Source organism: Amia ocellicauda, chromosome 23 (assembly GCF_036373705.1).
Source record: "Amia ocellicauda isolate fAmiCal2 chromosome 23, fAmiCal2.hap1, whole genome shotgun sequence".
NCBI lineage: Eukaryota > Metazoa > Chordata > Actinopteri > Amiiformes > Amiidae > Amia > Amia ocellicauda.
In genome coordinates this window covers 5,936,158-5,954,339 of record NC_089872.1, presented here as the reverse complement: position 1 = coordinate 5,954,339, position 18,182 = coordinate 5,936,158, and the positions used below count along the sequence as shown (strand labels likewise).

At 41.4% G+C, this 18,182-nt stretch overlaps 1 protein-coding gene across 7 annotated transcripts in view; it reads left to right on the top strand.

The window, feature by feature from the left end:
• The window catches only part of mark1 (MAP/microtubule affinity-regulating kinase 1), a 103,393-nt gene that overhangs the window by 34,258 nt on the left and 50,953 nt on the right, over positions 1-18,182 (top strand). The window lies entirely within an intron of this gene.

The window sequence follows — 18,182 nt, the reverse complement described above, 5'->3', positions numbered from 1 at the left end:
TACTACTAAGCTTCTTTAAAAGTAGTAGTTACACTTTAACCATGGTTCCTTCAGGGGCAAACCTTATCTTGTACCAGGAGCACTTTTTCGTAAGAGAGCTTACATTGTCAAGGTTTTTTTTTTTTATATATACATATCATTATGAACCGACAAATATTTGTTCAGCCTCTCTGCCTTCCAATGAATTACTGGTTCTACAACACATGAAAACATGGACTTTGTGTGTATTTCTAATTGTTTTCTTTTGTTCTGGTCGGAATAATTGACACATGCTTAATTTTATAATGGAACAAGTTAGCATATTCTTTTTGGAAAGAAATTAGATTTTGTGGATTTAGTCTAGTCGGTTAAAAAGATTTTCAATAAATCTGTCTTGAGAATACCACCTTCTTTTGAAGTATGTCAATACATTTCAACACGTATCAGTAAAAAAACTGCTCATTATTTTAATAGCTTTTTTTTTTTTTTTCCTAATGTTTAAGATGTAAACCTTCATTCAACTGGATTTACCTCTGGCCATTGATCAGTTTCATTTCAGTTGCTGTTGTTTGCCAGTATCTCATACAGTATGTTACTAACAAACATGTTGCTATTATTATCCGTATTGTTTTGGATTTTTTAATGCTTAAAATAACTTTCAACTTCTTCTACATGAACTACCTTGGAATAAATGTGCTCTGTATTAAATACAGGGATTAAATCAATTTTGATCCACCTGCTCACAGAAAACTACAAAACTATTCTATACGTACCTTCCTCTTATTCATATATATAACTGCTCTGAAGTACAGGGTTGCTGTTAGTGGGGTGGTCACATGGAATATGATTTAATTTGATCTGGCCCCTTACTTAGTTTCAGATATGCTTCACATGAAGGATTTATAATCGGCTGCGCCAGGTAGGGCAGGATCGATTCACAAAACGTAAGATCACCTGTAAATGAAAGAACAGCCCTGTCAGAAATGGAGCCCCATCAGGGAGGATGCTTGCAGATCCTGCAGGACTGCTGCATTTCTCAAGGTCCTCAGTCCTTGATAGAGCAGATCAATACTGCGCGCAGAACACACTCCAGCTAGACACAGTGCACTGCTGCCCGAACAACACGGCACGAAGGAGCCAAGGCACGATGCGAACGTGACTTATTCTTCATATCATAACACACCATGCGACATCATCATAATCACCCTCATCCTCACTGTCAGTCACCTTTAGTCCATTTGAAATTGACAGCTAGAGCCACAAACCATAATACGTCTCTGCAGATGCTATTTAAAGGGATCACAGATATCAAAGTTCATTAATGATTTTACAGAGATACATCACCGAAACCTTTCAATACCTCATCACGTTCCCCTCCTGATACGCTGGTTTCATTCCAGACATTTCCCATACACATTGCCGCATGTTCCCACTCAAGTGATACAAGAGAGCTCATCTTTCGAATTCGGATCTAAAAATAGTGCTGCTTAACTCTATTGCATGTATAGACTTGTTTTGGTTTCTGGATGACATTAGTGGCAAATGAAGTACCCAGGAGGAGGATGTTAACAATGGTTCCAGTGAGTCACAAAGAATCCCTCGGCTGCAGCAGTGCCAAAACGCACGCCGGTAATGTCAGACCTGTATTCATTACGTTGCATTTGGTATCTGACTGACAGCGCCTCGCTGCAGTTAACTCAGTCCCCTGTTTTATAGATTTAACCTTTATGTAACCAATCTCCCTTGGAAAGTACGGTCTCTTTTTCAAGGGGGTTGTGGTGCTACAGGAAATTAAAATTCCGTGAAGGGCTTGATAGTTTTAGAACCTGGTTTTAAATGTAGCTTTGGAGGTCATGTGATCTGAACTTAGGCCGTCACCTTTTGTCCAAATGACTGGTTTAGCAGTGTTGCTTGTACAGGTTGTCATGGAAGTACATTTAATTAAAACAAGATTATGGTTTGTAAGGACTTATTCAGTCCCTCTGTGGCAAGTGTTTGGTGTCCATGCTTAACCAGGAAACTCGGTTTAATGCTTGTAAGCATTAAATTACCCCTGTTTCTGATTGTAATCTAATTGATTCTTTATCAACATATTGAGTCCCATACAATCGATGGCTATAGTGTACACTATATAAAGGGCAAAAATACCAGAATGTTTTTCTTGGCACAGATGGACATTCTTTTGGATTGATGTTCAATTTGATTACTTCCGGCTGGTTTGCATGCTACTGAAAATGAGAAGAATGGTTGAAGATGAAGTAAATTAGATGTAGACGAGCATTCTTCAGTAAGAGTTCATTAATTGTAACCACTTTAAAGGATGAATCGGATCTAAACCATACTTCTTTTCACCGATATCCACTTTCAAGTGCACATAATGTCCAAGTGAGATTTTACAAGTGTTCTTTAAATAAATGAACATTAGAAGAAAAATCTGGATGAAAAGAATGGGTGATTTGGCATGGGAGTGAATGGGAATAATGTGGCTAAAATTAGCCCGCTGAATGCCTGGTGAGTTCTTGTGTGGCTCTGCTGGTTTTAACATGGATTTCTTGTCCAGATACTGTACATCCTACATAAGCAGCTAGATCAGATCCGATGAAGACTTACTCATTTAATTGTGCAAAACGTGTCTCTCTGCTGAAGCGGAAAGCATATGTTTGTTTGAGTGGAATAATCCTTGGCGTGTCCAGCTTGTGGTTTCAGGACAACCAAAGGAATTTATGCAGTTTTCTTTATTAAATTATCAGGGCTCTTCAATCAAGTGATTTCTCATAAAAAAGAAAACATCTGCCTATTTTTTTAATTGTGCTGGCAGCGCACGGCTTGATGAAAGACAAGCCGTGCAAGTGTCAGAATGATCACCTTTGGACAGCGCTGTTCTGTGTTAGAATGAACACCCCTAAAAATAGTGGATTCGTATGCAGCTCTCTTCCATACGCTCAGTATAAACGTATGCCTTCAGCATAACAATGTACAACAGGCCCTGCATAACGCACCTGGCCTGGTTTCGAGATCCAAACATGCCTACTCTGCCCTGTTATCACACTAATGTCACCGCTCTAGCAAAGCTGCTCATTTTAATGTAGCACTGATTTCTGCTCTTGGTTATAACAAGGGGTGGAAAAAAGTCAAGGAACCAATCAATTTCCCTAAATACTAATCAGTATGTACTACTCATCCATTGTCTGGCTTTCTTTTTTTTTTTTTGGCAAATGCAGCCCTTAAGATGACTGTACAACTGAAATTGGCAAACCAGAAAGCATGTTTCGTTTCTAGCATTTCACTTAACGTTTTTGTGGTCTTGGTAGCAAAAAATAATACTGCCTGCACATCTATTACCAGGCCCAGTAGTCACAGTGCATTAGAGGAAAGGAATTTGTCTTGTTTCCTGATTTAGTAATACCATATACAGCGGACGCTCTTATTTCCACTTTATATCCGAAGGGCTTTTTGAGTTTTTGAGAGTTCTATTCATATAATTACTATTTGTAGAGCTTGTTCGCTTAAAGCCAACCAGATATCAAGGTTTCTCCTGTTTTGTTTTTTCTCTTCTCAAAACAAATTTCTTATCAGTCTAAACATTCGGGGACTGTTATTTATATATGCTATTTAATTTTTATTTTAGTTTACTCTTCGAAGTCCGGCCTGAAATGGACCAATTAAAAGTGCAAAGGGATGAAAAGGTGCTGTTCTAAATTCAGAAAACTCCCAATTATTTTGCTTCTCTTTTACCAATTACTGAACTTGGATCAGTGGCGAGACTCGTGCTTGTCCAGCAGGGTTGGGAGGAAGCAGGCGTCCTCTGAAATGCACATCACTGCCAGCTCATTGTGCCCACAGCCTAGGTATAGTACCCAGCTGAGGATAAGATGCCGCTGCAACTCCTGACAACCCCCAACCTCCAGGCATCAGAGAAGCTACACACAGTCAGTGCTCACACAATGATCTGCAGACTCCCCTGCAAGCCTCTGCCCACTGAACCCTGGCGACACGCTAACAACATTGCCCTTTTTAACGATATCGGGTGTATCAGTGTTATGGATTGACTGCTCTAACTGGGACTTGATTGAGTCCTCCGAACGCTCAGAGTATGCTGTATCCAAGATTCAGAACTGCTACCCTGATGATTTTTATGCCAAGACATGAAAAATGGGCGACTCGAAATATGCCAAGTGTCTGATAAACAAGATCGAATGTACTTGCCATCAATATAGTATTGAATGCATGTCTATTAAATAGCACTGTAAACAGAATCTGAAATTCCTGCAGTTTTGGCAGTTTTAACATTGTTCCAAACTATAATACATAATTTATTTATAAAACTTTTCTTGGGAGAAGCCACATTCAAAATCAACTTAGATTTGATGTACCTTTTTTTTTTTTTTTTTTACGTATTTGCACTATATTATGGCCAGCTGTTATTATTGGGTTTTTGTTTAATGATCTGAAGCTATACCCACTTCTAAATCAATATTGTAATAAAGCAAAGCTTATTTTCTTTAGTGCTGCTAACTGGGAAACACTGGACAGGAATAATCGCTAAACTCTATTGCTACATGTCTGGCCCAGTCTGCTGCCTTGGAGAAATCCGATTTCTCCCCTATCTAACATTTCCACCTGGCTGAGATGACAATACAATAAATTTACAACAGGTCCATCTCTGGTGGAGCTTTCTGCCTATCCGGCAGACTCCTCATCACAAGGCAATGCCAACAAATTAAAAGAATGTAGTAATCAAAAAGGACAACAAAGCCTCTCGCTGTGTTACTTGCTTGTTTTAGATTTTAATTAGCTAAAACCCCCGAATTTGAAGGAGGCGGCTGCATCTTAAGGGAGATTGTGGAAACATGCCCCATTACCCACTGAGGTAATGATCACTGTGCACAATCCCAGCTGGGTGAAGGCCTATTTACAGCACATGGCTCCATCTGTAATGTTTAATGAATTTCATTTCAACCTGAAGAGAAGCGAAATTATCATTTGGAACTGAAAGAATGGTCTTGTATGTCTGGGAGAGACATACACAGAGACACGCAGAGGTGAAAAGCATGTGGTCGCCATGATGCTAAAACTGTCCGCCCATGAGAAATTATGCAGGGCCTAGAAAGCTTCCTGTCTAGCTACTAATACCCTATGACTGCTAGGAAAACTTTTCAAAGATGTTTATGGTCTCTGAACTGCGAGTGCAGGATATGAAGTCAGAAATTAAAATTTTTGTTCGTCACAGCCAGGGATGTACAGTGAGGGGAAAAAAGTATTTGATCCCCAGCTGATTTTGTACGTTTGCCCACTGACAAAGAAATGATCAGTCTATAATTTTAATGCTAGGTGTATTTTAACAGTGAGAGACAGAATAACAACAAAAAAATCCAGAAAAACGCATTTCAAAAAAGTTATAAATTGATTTGCATGTTAATGAGGGAAATAAGTATTTGATCCCCTATCAATCAGCAAGATTTCTGGCTCCCAGGTGTCTTTTATACAGGTAACGAGCTGAGATTAGGAGCACTCTCTTAAAGGGAGTGCTCCTAATCTCAGCTCGTTACCTGTATAAAAGACACCTGTCCATGGAAGCAATCAATCAATCAGATTCCAAACTCTCCACCATGGCCAAGACCAAAGAGCTGTCCAAGGATGTCAGGGACAAGATTGTAGACCTACACAAGGCTGGAATGGGCTACAAGACCATCGCCAAGCAGCTTGGTGAAAAGGTGACAACAGTTGGTGCGATTATTCACAAATGGAAGAAACACAAAATAACTGTCAATCTCCCTCGGTCTGGGGCTCCATGCAAGATCTCACCTCGTGGAGTTTCAATGATCATGAGAACGGTGAGGAATCAGCTCGGAACTACACGGGAGGATCTTTTTAATGATCTCAAGGCAGCTGGGAACATAGTCGCCAAGAAAACAATTGGTAACACACTATGCCATGAAGGACTGAAATCCTGAAGCGCCCGCAAGGTCCCCCTGCTCAAGAAAGCACATGTACAGACCTGTCTGAAGTTTGCCAACATCTGAATGATTCAGAGGAGAACTGGGTGAAAGTGTTGTGGTCAGATGAGACCAAAATCAAGCTCTTTGGCATCAACTCAACTCGCCGTGTTTGGAGGAGGAGGAATGACCCCAAGAACACCATCCCCACCGTCAAACATGGAGGTGGAAACATTATGCTTTGGGGGTGTTTTTCTGCTAAGGGAACAGGACAACTGCACCGCATTAAAGGGACGATGGACGGGGCCATGTACCGTCAAATCTTGGGTGAGAACCTCCTTCCCTCAGCCAGGGCATTGAAAATGGGTCGTGGATGGGTATTCCAGCATGACAATGACCCAAAACACACGGCCAAGGCAACAAAGGAGTGGCTCAAGAAGAAGCACATTAAGGTCCTGGAGTGGCCTAGCCAGTCTCCTGACCTTAATCCCATAGAAAATCTGTGGAGGGAGCTGAAGGTTCGAGTTGCCTAACGTCAGCCTCGAAACCTTAATGACTGGAGAGGATCTGCAAAGAGGAGTGGGACAAAATCCCTCCTGAGATGTGTGCAAACCTGGTGGCCAACTACAAGAAACCTCTGTGATTGCCAACAAGGGTTTTGCCACCAAGTACTAAGTCGAAGGGGTCAAATACTTATTTCCCCCCTTAACATGCAAATCAATTTGTAACTTTTTTGACATGCGTTTTTCTGGATTTTTTTGTTGTTATTCTGTCTCTCACTGTTAAAATACACCTACAATTAAAATTATAGACTGATCATTTCTTTGTCAGTGGGCAAACGTACATAATCAGCAGGGGATCAAATACTTTTTTCCCTCACTGTATATCAAAGGCCTCTTCCAAACAGTCTGTCAAGCGCCAAATGGGTTTATCTACTTAAACTCTGGCTCCTGTTTCTTTTTTATAATCGAGAAAGACCAAGTTGAGTACATTTTTAAGCAGTTTTTATTTTTTTTTATTTTTTTTTCATGTAGTGTAAGTCTGTAACATCCATTCCAATAATGCTCAGTTTCGAGGGGAGAGTGCAGCAGGCTGACGTCTTTTGAAATGCTGGCTAAAAAGTGTGCTTCAAAGCAGGCTTCAGCTTAGCTGTGTATCCAAAGGCTGTGCTGAAGGAAGAAACTGGTTTTCTGACACTGTTCAAGTTTTTGTTTGTTGTCTACAGTGATTTTTTTTTTTCTGCCCCCTGCATGCAGGTCAAATGAAAACTTTGACCTGCCCATGAGTACCAAATGACTGTTTGTCTCCTAGAGCATTCTACCTCCTATCTAAAGCAAACCCATAATCAAGTCCTGTGTCTTATGATTGGCAAGAGGCTTGATGCTTGGATTCTGATTCTCTACTCCTTCTTCCTTCTGTTCTTCTCTGTGTATTATCCTATTTGTTTTTTTATATATCATGGATTGTAACATAAGAAAAGCTCCTAACCAGTGAAGGCCATTCAGCCCATCTTGCATGCTTGGTCACATTGGTCTTCAAAGTGACTGCTCCTTTCAAACACTAAAACCCGGCTTTTACAATGTAGATTGCTCGGCTTCGGTATGTAATCTTGAGTGAAGACACTGGAGAGCTTTATTTTCCTTCCGCGGATACTTTTGTCAAACCAATCAACGGAGAAATGTCAGTCTTTTGGGATCACTGCCATTACCCGGCTGACTCGGGGAAAAGCCGATACCAAAGTCCACTGTTGTCTTCCGCTGTTGTACATGGCAGTTTTATCGGAGCTTGCTATCTGAGGATGAAGCTGCTGCCAGGCAATGCAATAACCAGAGTTTATTGTGGGCTCAGTACTGCACACACGAAGACTCGGTGAGTTGCGAACTGAGGATTTGAGGGTATGGGCACAAAGGGTACGGACTTATGTAACTAAAATATGAGAACACTCCACTCAAAGGGGGAGTGGTTTGTCTAACAAAGCTGCCCATTGGCTGCTGTGCAGTGCTACTCAAGCAGACCCCGCCCTCCACCTGCTTTAACTACTGTAGTATTTAACTACTAACCATATTAATAATTAGCCCAGCACTTCACTAGTAGTCGATGGTGATGCAAAAGTCTGCTGAATTAATATTAAAACACTGAAAAAGACTAGAAAATAACCCCAATTTGTGAGATGTCAGCATTTAGTTTAGTAATAAAAGCTATTTGGAAAGCAAAGTCATTACAATATCTGTTTGAGATCTTAATTGACTCTCTGACATTGTTATTATGTACTTACTTATTTTGGTTTACTGATTTTAGGTTTTGTAAAAACACCTGCTCAATCAGATACCTAGGTGGATTTTAAGACATTTGCAAAAGAAACAGCTTAATTTTATTGTGGTTTAATTATACAGCCTTTCTTTGGTGGTTTGATTTGGTGCTTAAGGTTAAAAGCCAGTCCTTTGAAATACTAAGACAGGCTTAGTTGACTACAATATGCATATTTAAACAAACAACGAAAAACACATTCCTGCTATCACTTTTTTCCCCTTTTAATTTCACACAGGGGAAAACTGAACAAAGAGAGCGCTTTTCTAGACCCCTCAGTGCTGCTTACAAAAATGATGGAATGATCGCAATAATTAACCATTTTGATAGTTCCATTATCACGTCTCTTTCTCTTGATGGGGCTTTGGAGACGCAAGGTGATTTGAGTTAGCGGCCGTGGATAATCAAACTGTACTTAATTGTGGGGTTGTGATGCCACAGTGACACATTTTTATTCCGGGAAATCGTGCCTGCCGCTGTTTAATGAATCCATCTGAAAGAAGAGCTGGTGTATTCACTAGGTTGGAATATGATTGTTCTAACCTCTCCCAGATATTACTCTGCTGACTTATCTGCCATGAAGCATGCTAAAGCTGTACTCATGAAATTTGCCAAATGGATAAAGCTTTTTATTAATTTGTTATTATTTTAATCTGATCTAAGCCTTATCTTTCATATTTGGGTTTCATGCATCAGTGGATATAATATACAGCAATGACTAAATATGTGTGGATATACCATACAAATTATCTATATAGCTGGTTTCTATCAAACATCATGCATTCTTTAGCAGATTAAAGGTCAGCGGGTGCACTTCTCGGGTGCCACGTTCACAGAAATGTTGGATTTTAAAGAAATGAAAATTACATTAAATATTAAATTAAAATTTACGTTTGTCTTGAACGCAAGGGAATACAAAACCAGAGGTTAATAATCATGACAGTAGTTTGCATTTAACACAGAATGAATTGGCAACAAAGTCACATTCTACATTCTAGCAGTGGCAATTGCCAGATCAGCTCTACGAAGAACTGCGGTCTTAATTGTAATATAATAAAAGATCTGGATTTGGTTCAGTCATTGTTCAGTAGATGATTAGAGAGACAAATGGATGGACATAATTTGGTGAAAGTGCTCAGCCCTTTTGAAGCAGATCCACATGTCTCTTATCTTTGGAAATTAACACATTGAGAGCATAGAGGCTTTGGTTTCAGGGCAGGATTATACTGCCCCAGTGAAGCAGTTGTGGCGGTGATAGTCAGTGGCAGCAACATTGACAACTTAACAACTCAGCGGCTTCAAAACAAAACGCTTAGTAACTCCCCAGGTGATCGGTCTTTTACAAGGTGTTTAAGCTCGGGGTAATTCTTTCCCATGAGAGACGCATCCTATCTTAATTAGATTGCACGTTGAATATCTCAATCTGTTAATCGGAGCGCACCCTGCTCTCGACAACCACGTGCCCTCGGAGATCAGGGCGGAGGAAAATTCAGGACGGATGTTTTCAAAAAGGAAGGGCACGCTGTAGGGGGAATAAAACTCATCTCCTAGGCTGGCATTTCTGGAAGTGAATTCTTTTGGGGATCCGTTTTCAGTGAAGAACTACAACACTGACAACAAACAAGCACTAGTGGCTGTGCCTCTTTCTGAATCCTGTTTGAATTTCCTTCTGAAAGTACTTCTAATTCAGTTTCTGGTTTTGAGAGTACGCTGGCACGACTTGCTGCTCTGGTGGCATTTGCTTTTGTTGTATTGTTTTTCTATTGTATTAGGGTATATTCTGCCTATAAATAATAGGAACTCTGCTGCAGTGAGAACTTTTCAATCTCGTTTAAAACCATACTTGTTTAGAACCGCTTTGAAGTGAGCCTTTTGTGTGTTTGCTGTGCTTTCTAGAGAAAAGCGACCTGGGAGCCAGGGTATGTCCTTGTATTTTGATCAGGGAATCGGACGGAGACACTGTGTAGTAAGTGTGCAAGTAGCTGAATGTGACACGTCTTTGCAGCGATGGTTTAGAAGGCATGTAATGCCCCCCGTGTTTTCCCCGGGTGTCAGAGAGCGCTGCTGTTTGGGGGACAGTGTCTGAGGCCTCCACAAGGTCAGGCACGTCCTGCTCGGCATCGGAGAGGAAAATGCAGGGTGTCGGTGTCATTGTCCTGACAGCGCCCGTCCTGCTGCCTCAGCTGAAACTGATCATGGCTGATGTAAAGTGCTACCTCTCTGTGCTGTATTATTTTAGTCCCAGTAGAGGCTGATGAAAATCCATAATATCGTTTGGAAGAGCCCCCTATGGTCAACGCGTCAAGGCTGCAGCACACACAACATCTGAATGTTGAAATCGGATGCATTTAAAATAAATATTTGGAGTCTAGAGCAGCCTCCTTCAGATCCAGTGTCTGAGAACTGCAATCCAGCCAGGATTTATGGGTCTCTATGGGATTCATGAGGAATTTTCACCTGCAGTTGGGTCTAGGAAAGAGGAAATTGGTACAATGGAGTTCAGCTGAATTCTCAGATGGATCTTTGGCCAGATTTGAAGAATGTTGCTCTAGAATGTTTAGCTTTCAGACACTGTTATTCTCCTTACTTTGTTCATAAAGGGTTATGTTATAGCAATTCCCAGCTCACACTTTAACTAGCAAACCTGTAACTGCTCGTCTGAGTGGGCCTTGGTGATTGTGAACTGCTGCAGTATCCACAGGATTTATTGCATAGTGTGTGTGTGTGCTGCAGCAGGAGTTTTAACTTCTTTGCTTAACTGGATTAAGAATTACTGGAGACTGTATGCATCCACACGTGCCAAGAAAGGGAAGGGTCTGGTTCTTGCTCAAGGTCTCCTCGTCGACCAACTGTAAACTCAGGCTACTTTCTGGTGCTTGTGTTCAGCAAATTCGACCTGGTAGGATGATTTATGACGGCAGCTATGTCACCACAGGACTGAGGCCTTGAGCGAGTGGAGTGGTCTTGGTTTCCGCTCTGCGTCAGAGGGTTAATGGGAACGCAGCTGTGCTACCCTTTCCTCAGCCGCCGCACTGTCACTATTTCTTCAGGAGGGTTTTTCTTTTGTAACCTAATTATTTCCTTGCAAATTAATTAATTGGCTCCAAATATACCAAGCACCAGGTGGTTTGTAAAAATATCAGGTCAGATGCATGGAAGTGGAGTGCACAATTGCAATGTCTCTTTAATTTATTCCGGAGGACATTAAAAAAGAACAAAGGTTCAACCTCTCTGTCTATTATTCGAATATGTTGAAGCTTTTTAAGCATCTGCAGAAATAAATGAGCAAAAGGATTTGTATATTTTCTAAGTGTGTTCTTCCCAAAAGCATTCAGCAGACTCAATTGTCAGCATTTCACTCATTCAACGGAAGAAGAATAATATAGGAGAATTAAAGCATTTCTTCTACCTTTATGCAAAGGTATGATTCTTGTTTTTCATACACAAGTGACTCTTATCTTATTTTTTGTTTGTTTAGTTTGGTTCAGAAAACTGGGTGTGCTTGATCATGCTCATTTAAAGCAGTGACAAAGGTGTTATGGCTGCCCTCCAATGTACAGTTCCTGTGTTTATACATCCCAATTATTCCCGTGCACTTTGGCCGGGGTTGTGAATGATTTACGAGTATGCAAACGAGCCTCTGTGCAGATGTCTTAAGCAGTGTGTCTTTTGAAGCGTGGAGACCCTGAGCCACTCCCTACTCCTCCCATCCCCTTGAGAGTAAAGCACGTCGCGTGCGAGAGACAGTGAGAATGCCTGCTCTTTTCACGTTGCAACATCTCCTTCCAAGAGACGTGTCTGAAGAGTTGAGAGGCTTTTTTGCATATATGTAAATCAGTGCGCTTCACAATCTGGGCCAAGCGCACCAGCAAAATGGCATGTTGAAACAAATTATGGAAAAGCTATTTATTGATTAGTAGACATTCTTATCTGGTATATAAAACATATCTGCGTCAGAGAACTGCCTTTTCTGCAGGGTATTGACCGTAAGCTTTCAGCTAAAGAGCTAAAGCGTTACTCCTCTGCTACTATCAGGTACTGTATTCACTTTAGAAACACTGTACTCAGTGGGATAACTTAATCAGTGCCGTCCAAACTACAAGCATTGATGAACTGGCCAGGGTATTAACTTTGCTACATCAACCAATCACCTCTCTCCAATGATGGACCTCCTTTGCAAATGTCCTTTAGAACTGACACATTTCTTTACCTTTAACAGTTAATCGGTGTAATGGACATTTCTGGAACCTGCTTTTGTCGTTACATTTTTACAAACCCTTTGAGTGGTTTAAGTACTGCGTTGACCGTGTTGCCCTGGTCACTGCTCTTACAGTGGGCCTCGTGCTCGTGCTCTGTGCTCTTATTGCTCTCTTTTAATATCAAGTCAAATGGCAAATCAGGCCAGTCAGATGGCATCAGCTTGTGTGTGTGTGTGTGTGTGTCTTTGTCTTTCTCCCTCTCTGCCACTGTGCAGTACATCTGGAGAGAAGGTAGTGTACAGTGCTGTTATGTTCTTGGGTAACTGTGACAATAATCAGAGCCCCAGCTGTGGGAATATGGGAGGTAATGACGGTCAGGATCGCATCTTTCTTCATCAGCTGTCAGAGCCGGGCGAAAGCGCTGAGCGAGATTGCTGTCTGGGAGCTGCCTGAAAGGAAGGCTACTGTGATCAGAAGCCCCCCCCCACACACACCTCCATCTCTTGCATTTTTAAGACACTCAAGGTTATTTAAAGGCTTATATCTGACGTGTCATGATTCCTGCTGCTTTTGTCCCGATTCTGGTCACGTGTCGTATCCTCGAGAATGCTGACGTGACCAGACAGGTTCACAGTGACATGCAGACGTAGTTCTTCCGGCTCCCCTGCATGTTCCCAGACACAGTTTTGGATGGTAAAATGTTCCCAGGCTTTTCTTCTCTAGCTCATGTTAATAGACAATTTGTTTCAGAACTAACCAGTGCAATGTATAACACAACCTGTCAGATGGGATAATTCCCCTTTGAGGATACCGCAGGAGACAAAGAAGATCCAGTACTATTTATATACTTCTATAACAAAAATGTTCATTAAACTTCAGTACTTATAGGAAATATTTGGGGGAACTTGGAGCTTTTGCTTTTTAAGTCATCACTCGAACCCGGACAGAGTTAATGTACCTTTTCAGCAGTGCTGCTTGGGGAGAGGAGTGGAAATGATTGCCCGGTGGCCATGCTTTCCAGATTGATTTCTGAAAAGGGATGCATCAAGGTTAAAGGTGAGAAATGTGGTAGGGCAAAGTGGTGAGGTCTTGAGGATTCGGTACTTCATTAGTGGACTCCAGGAGCTAATGCAAGGCTGATTTGTCATGTAATCCATATTGACATGGCAGTTCTTTAGCTGCACAAAAAATGTTAACATTGCAAAAATCCATCTAAGCAGAAATAGACCCGAATCATGAATAACATCATTGTGATAGGCCACATTTATAAAGGGAAACTTGAAAATAAGAGAATGCAACTAAAACCAGATTTATCAGTGCTCATTGGATTAAACTGTACATCTCCATTGGCTGAGATCTTAATTGTTTTTTTTTTTATATTTATGGAATATGTGCTTGGATGCATTAATGGTTATTTCCTGCAAAGGGTATATTCTAATTGCAACAAGATAAGGAATTAATAGTCATCAAGATATATTCAACATTCAAAGGCTGCTTACTGGTCTGCAAGTCACTGCCCACTCCCTCTGGCCATATGTCACAGTTAACGAGTGTTTCTGACACAGCGCGTGAGGAAAACTGATTCACGGCTCAGCGATGCACCATTGCCTTCACACGCTCGGCCACCAAGAGATTTTTCTGGCAGTCCTTCTTTGGCAGGGTCTGCTGCTGATGCTTCGAACAAGGCCCGGGCTCCAGCACTGTAGGGGATTACTTTGAAGTGCACCGTTCATATTAAAAACTCAATTATTTCACTCTTTTAGGCATGTCTTTTGCTGGGGGCTCTCCGTACAGTGTTCACCAACTGCTCAAGATACAGTAGTAAATCTCACTGGGCTGCTCTGTGCGGTTCTGTTTGACACTGGAACTTTTTTGATTCAGGAGGAATTCTTCCAGGAAGGATTCCTGAGGGAGTTTTCCCTTGTGAGTGTGTCTGTCTTGATGTGATAATAACCCCCACAGGATGTCATAAAGCCTGTTCTTTATAGAGGCTCTGTTTCATTATTGTAGACAGTGCTGTAGCCTGCTGCCGAATGTACAGTTCCAAAATGCTTAACATATTTGCACTTGTTTTAATGCATGTATGCATCGCCGACCTGAATCTACACACGCTTTGCAGAACAAAATGGCCCTATTGCGACAAATAATTGTGAATCACAGTAAATATCACTTTTATTGCACTATACTTTTTGTCAAATAGTAATTTTATTTGACAATAAAATGTTGTATGTAGTAGAATCCAATGCCCAGAAACTGCACATGATCTCTGGTGAGGCATCAATTAAGACAAAAAGCACCATGTTAAAAATGTATTTTAGCATCTACTGTCTACATTTGATTTTCTTCTTTATTTCTTAGGGACTAATCGGACTAATTTGCCTTCAGTTAATTACGGATTCTAGTACATTTAGGTTATAAGATGTCAGAAGAGTCTTGTGCAATTTCAGTTGATTGGGAAGATAATTATTTTAATTTGGCACTGCACTCTTATTCAGCTCCCACTTGCACAAAGTGACTCATTCAATTTTCTATTTCAAATATGAGGTTCAACTCTGTAAGGGACGATTCCTACTACCTGCAGTATAGTATATAGGGGAGGGGAGGCAATTGACTGGATTCTTGGCTCATTATAGTGTAGTGGTAGTGACACAGAGCAGCTCTTCAAGAGTCGAAGGTGACCTGTCAAGTAAGTGAACATGGGGTATAATTCCCTGCATTCCTCCTAATCCCGTCCTTCACGGACAGTGCTGTTTATTGCAGGCTTCAGCTGCATTGACATCGCTGCAGAATGCAATCTGTTAAAGATGCGCCATGTAATACATAATTTTGCACGATATTACTTGATGGCATACATTTAAGTTTGTTTAACGAATGGTGCTCTATGCCTGTTTGCATTTCATGATCGTGTTGTGTACAATTTAAGCTACAAATGGTATGTTGGGGACTTCATACTATGATCTGCTGTCAATTCACTGTACACGATGCCCACTTCTGCAAAATCTTCCAACCGAAGGTGAAAAGTAGCATCCTCCTCCCTAGCTGTGTATATCAGCCTTATAGAAATGGTCAGGTGTTCTTGCTAGGCAGGAATCAATTTAAGGGTATTTCAAAAAAATGTGTTAACTGTCCCAGGTGCTTACTGAAGATATTGGTATTGCTTTAGCCATTCTGGGAACAGGTCAGTATTACGCTGCTAAGATACTCTGATATGCATTCATGTTGGGCCAAGTTTCGAGGCCTCTCTAAGTAGGGCTGTCGTTTTCCATATCGCCTTTCAGAGTCTCAACCTGTCATTCTCCAGATTCAATAAGATCTTTCCATAGAAGATTTTCCATTAGGTTGAAGGACTCGAGAGGATGTAAAATGATATTCAGAGAGGGAGGTGGAGGGGGAAGCAGAGGGTCGATCGATATGGGTGGAGAAACGAACTGGAAAATGTGGTGCGGGAATGGGATGTTCGTTGGCCTTTACTGTCAGATGTATCAGAGTTATTTGTTGCCGTTGAAAGGGGGTAGATTGTTTCCTGAGTTCTGGAATTAGGTTTTGGGTCTTTTGGGTTCCTGTGGTGGCTTTGGAAAAGATGGGTGTGGTTTGCTTGGAAAATCACTGCACTCGTGTCGAATGCGTGTGTATTTGCGTGTGGTGGTGGTGGGGTAGCACCACACGTTTCTGAGGCAGGGCAGGTGGGAGCTGCGCATGGACGGCTCCAGAGTTCCTGAATTCTTATGAAAAGTCTTGTGATTTAGTTTCTCCCCTTACATTTACACAGGGTAAATGGATGGCTGATGTGCTGTTTGTTGTCTCCAGAGATTAATTTGTCAGTGTTATCCTGTGCTGTGTGTGTGCTGTTACACATTCTGCTTTTTGCCCTCTGAAAATTCAGCCTATATTTGGCAGCAGCCCCTTCCTGCCCCCTTGCACATTTTCTGAGCTTCTGACCATATACTACATTAGATGAAGTGAGATTAGATTAGATATTGCACATCAGGCATATAAAGGTTTTTGAACCGAATTGAGGAACCTCCCGAGTTTTTATTGTCCGTTAGAGAACGGCAATGCTTGTGTGATGATGGTTCAAAGCATATGCATTACTGACCCCCTCAGTCAGTAATATTTATTTCTGTTTTAGAAATCTACACTGCTGACGTAGCATTAAGGGAATGGGATGGGTTAAGATTCCCTGCAGTTGTCTGAATTGGTGTTTGAGTAGCATCAGTCACCTTGGCGCTCTCTGAACAAGGCCGCTCCTGTGTCACTCTGCAGTGCGGCGAGAGCCGGCCTGCTTCACACAGCTGGGTCTTAATTGAAGTATTGGCAGCAGTTGATACCAGCTCGGCTCCTGCACACATCTCGGCTCTCTCCCAAAATCCTGTTAATGTGCTACTAAACTGTGAAAAACGACGGTGGGTGGGGGAGAAAAAGCAAAATACAGTGCGTTTACACCCTGTAATTGAAAGGAAATGGCGACATGGTGCAGCAGGAATCAATCCTTGTCGTTCTGTGAAAGTTCAGGCGGGCAGGGCTGATTTGTCTAAGTGAAAAGCGGATCCGCCCTACCCACAGCCTTTCCAGGTTGACTGAATGAATTTAGCAAGAAAACAAATGTAGAAGACCAACCGGAGGTGGCACAGCAAGGTGACAGCTGTTCGCTTTGTACTGTCTGGCTGCCACCTTCCATCTCTGTCCTGACCTATATGTTTATGTAAGACTAGAATTCACATCGTGTGTTGTCATACTGGGAGCAGATTAACATACATTTCAAGCACTGGCTGCAAATTCCCCAGGTGCCAAAAACATACACATTGGTGATTTTTTTTTTTGTCATTTTTGTGTAATCAGTTTTTCCTGGCGACAGGCTGAAACACAAACCCATAGGGGACAGGTGATTGAGGTTTTTGAGGCAGGTCAATTTGAATTGACCTGAAAACACCTCTAATAACCTGCGATGCATCGAAGGCATGTGTGCTTCTCCTGTCAGGTGTTTACAGAGCAACTGCTTTTGATGTCTTTTCCTGCAGTGACTATTTGCCATTAAATCTCCCCTGTGCCAACAAATCACCTTCCATTATCAGCAAAACAAATTTTTGTAGCTTAAATCTTTAATTTTATTTATTTAGATATAAGAAATGCAAATGCTTCCAAATCTCCATCAGCCTAATTCCACTTGTAGCCTCTGGTCAGTCTTGCATTATGGGCCTTGAAGTAGTCTTGGGTTTAAAGTTTTCATGCCTATGTGAATATGTGAATCAAATCCTCTTGGTTCAATACTAAAGATAGTTTCCTTAACCTGTCTGTGTAAGACAATTCTTTGAGCCCAGGTATTAATCTCATTGCTCTTCTTTGAACTCTTCTCAGTGCAGCAATATCCTCCTTATAGCATTTTCGTGTAGCACAGGACAAATCTGGGTCTGGACTGATTTCTTTGCTCTAACCAGTGCAATGCCATTGTTTAATTTCTGCTTTTGTTTTATTTACCAAGATCTTGGGGGGAAAAACTGATGTGTTCTTTCATATGTCCTGAAAACATCCTTAAAATGTGAATAAATGGATACCTAAATAAATAGAATGTCACGTTATCTTCAATCATATCTGTGATTCAACTAATAGGCAGACATGGTTTAATGAGAGATTTCAGCTAGAGAGGGCAGATATCCTTCAATATGTATGATTATACACCCCCCCCATGTGTTGTGCCACCTGTACCCTTTTGTAAAGCATTCTCCACTAATGAAGATGCTGAGAATAGGATTGGCGTTCACTT